The following is a 3074-nucleotide window of genomic DNA, read 5'->3' as shown; positions in this document are numbered from 1 at the left end:
AAAGAGACGAAAAGAGGAGATAAGAGAGAAAAAGAGAGGAGAAAAGAGATAAAAAGAGAGGAGAAAAGAGAGAATGATAAAAGAGAGTCACAATTCAAACATACATAGGCTTCGAATAATGATGATTCTCAAAATAAACAATATCCAAATAATGAGTCAAATTAATGCGGGAGCTAACCTCATTAAGGCTGAGACACTTGTATCTAACCACCCATACTTTGCTTGTAGATTCAAGATTGAGAGACAAGCCCGTAGTTTAGACATACATATACAAGTGGCGCATGACAATACGACGTTGATGTTGTACTTCTCGCTTGCAATGAGTGCAATGACAATACAACCTCTCCGTAAGCCACTTTGCGCTCCCGAGCGTTGGTGCATCATCTGACGAGCTTCCACTCGTCCCTTCCATCTGCACACTTTTAAAATCACAACATGAGCTGCAAGGAAATCTATTAAGATCCAAAAAATAGCCACCCATGAGCTCCTTTTCTCTCTTTTGACAATAAGTGCCATGAACCGTTGCTATATAGCAACGCTTTGCCCTGTTCCATCGCTATATAGCGATGCTTTTTGGATATAAACGTCGCTATATAGCGACTGACCAGCATCGCTATATAGCGACGCTGGGCGCTTAAACTCGAAACCCCGTGCGACGTTTTTTTTCACATCTCTATTGTGGGAAAAGCAAAAATCTCTCTTCCCATCTTATATTCGACGACCTCGTTTTCCTCCTCTCTATTCCCCACTCTTCACCCCTACCCATCCCCTCTCCCAACACTTGTGCTCCCTCTCCACCCTTCTCCCTCTCTACTTATGTGAAAGGAAGTTTTTCAAGAAGGTGAGTCTCTTCAAGCAATGTAGGTTCATTTTTTGTGAGATTTCGTTTTGTGAGTGTTGAAGCGTGTTTCTCCTTATATTGCTATGTGCTAATTTTCATGCTTGATTTTTAGAGGTTAAGGACAAAAAACGAGATTTGGTGAAAGAAAGAAGACTCACCTCTTCTCTTTTTAGTATTTCTCTTCCTCCTCTTTCTCCTTGCTTGTAGGCTTATGCTTGTCTCCTCAATCTAATCCCTTTGAGAAGTTGATTCTCTAAACTCCTTTTTCCTCTAACTAGTTATCTGAAAAATGGTATGTTTCCTCTCTTTTGTAGGGCCAGTCCATGAAACACCGAGCGGGACTTTTCCAGGTAAGAAAGTGCTTCCTCTTTTTTCCTTTTGTTATTTTCATTATTTGCATTGGCCTACTCTAGCTAGCGCCTTATGCGCTAGCTGGAGTGATGGGCATAGGAACCCTGTCTTTCCCTCTCTTCTCTTATTCCCTCTTCTTCCCCTCTTTTCCTCTCTTTTTCCCCCCCTCTTTCCCTCATATGCTCATGCATAAGCATAAGCATAATATTTCTCTTTTCTTTCTCTTATTTTTCACTCTCTTTTTCTCATCTTTTCATAAGCATATGTATTTGCCTATGCTTATGCTTATCCATGAGCATATGCTCATATACTCATGCATAAGCATAAGCTTATGCTTTCTCTCTTTTTCTCTTATGTTCATATGCTCATGCATATGCATAAGCATATGCTTTCTTTCTTTTTCTCTTATGCTTATGCTCTTTTTTCCACTTCCTTCTCTTATGCTTATGCTCCTTTCCTCTCTTCTTTTTCCCCTCTTCCTTCTCTTCTTTTTCCCCTCTTTCAATCTCTTTCCCCTCTTATTTTTTCACCTCTTTCAATCTCTTTTTCCCTCCTTTCCTTCTCTTCTTTTTCCCCTCTTTCAATCTCTTTTCCCCTCTTCCTTCTCTTATGCTTATGCTCTTTCCCCCCCTTCTTTTTCCCATCTTTCAATCTCTTTTCTCCTCTTCTTTTTTCCCCTCTTTCAATCTCTTTTTTCCTCCTTTCCTTCTCTTCTTTTTCCCCTCTTCCTTCTCTTATGCTTATGCTCTTTTCCTCTCTCTTCAATATCTTTTCCCCTCTTCCTTCTCTTCTTTTCCCCTCTTCTTTTTCCCCTCTTTCAATCTCTTTTCCCCTCTTTCAATCTCTTTTTCCCTCCTTTCCTTCTCTTCTTTTTCCCCTCTTTCAATCTCTTTTCCCCTCTTCCTTCTCTTCTTTTCCCCTCTTCTTTTTCCCTCTTCTTTTTTCCCTCTTTCTTCTCTTCTTTTCCCCTCTTCTTTTTTCCCCTCTTTCATGAGCATATGTTTTTTCTTCTCTTATACTTATGCTTATGCATGAGCATATGTCTCCTTCTCCTTCTCCTTCTCCTTTCCTTCTCTTCTTTTTCCCTCTCTTTTTCTCTTCTTTTATAAGCATATGCCTATGCCTATGCCTATGCTTATGCTTATGCTCTTTCCCTCTTCTTTTTCCCCTCTTCTTCTTTTTCCCCTCTTTCCCTCTTATTTTTTCCCTCTTTTCATCTCTTTTCCCCTCTTCTTTTTTCCCCTCTTTCATTCTCTTTTTCCCTCCTTTCCTTCTCTTCTTTTTCTTCTCTTCCTTCTCTTATGCTTACGCTCTTTTCCCCTCTTCTTTTTCCCCTCTTTCAATCTCTTTCCCGTCTTCTTTTTCCCCTCTTTCATGAGCATATGTTTTTTTTTCTCTTATACTTATGCTTATGCATGAGCATATGTCTCCTTCTCCTTCTCCTTCTCCTTTCCTTCTCTTCTTTTTCCCTCTCTTTTTCTCTTTTTTTCATAAGCATATGCCTATGCCTATGCCTATGCTTATGCTTATGCGTGAGCATATGCTCATATGCTTATGCATAAGCATAAGCATATGCTTTCTCTCTTTTTCTCTTATGCATATGCTTTCTCTCTTTTTTCTCTCATGCATATTTGGTTCTTTCTTTTTCCCTTTTCTTTCTCTTCTTTTCCCCTCTCTTTCTCTTATGCTTCTCCTTCTCTTTTGCTTCTTATGCTTTCTCTCATATGCTTTCCGCTTCTTACCCGCTCTTGTTTTTTGTTTTTTGTTTTTGTATTTGTGTCTATGTTTGTCCAATCCTCCTAAATTAGACATGGGATCACGTTGCACGTCCAACGAGTATGGAAACCATCGTAGGAGGAGACATCATGATCTGTATTCTCCA

This window comes from Dipteris shenzhenensis, chromosome 26, assembly GCF_047967505.1.
Source record: "Dipteris shenzhenensis isolate YYH24624 ecotype China chromosome 26, Dip_SZ_1.0, whole genome shotgun sequence".
Lineage (NCBI taxonomy): Eukaryota > Viridiplantae > Streptophyta > Polypodiopsida > Gleicheniales > Dipteridaceae > Dipteris > Dipteris shenzhenensis.
Note: the sequence above shows the minus strand (reverse complement) of the source record.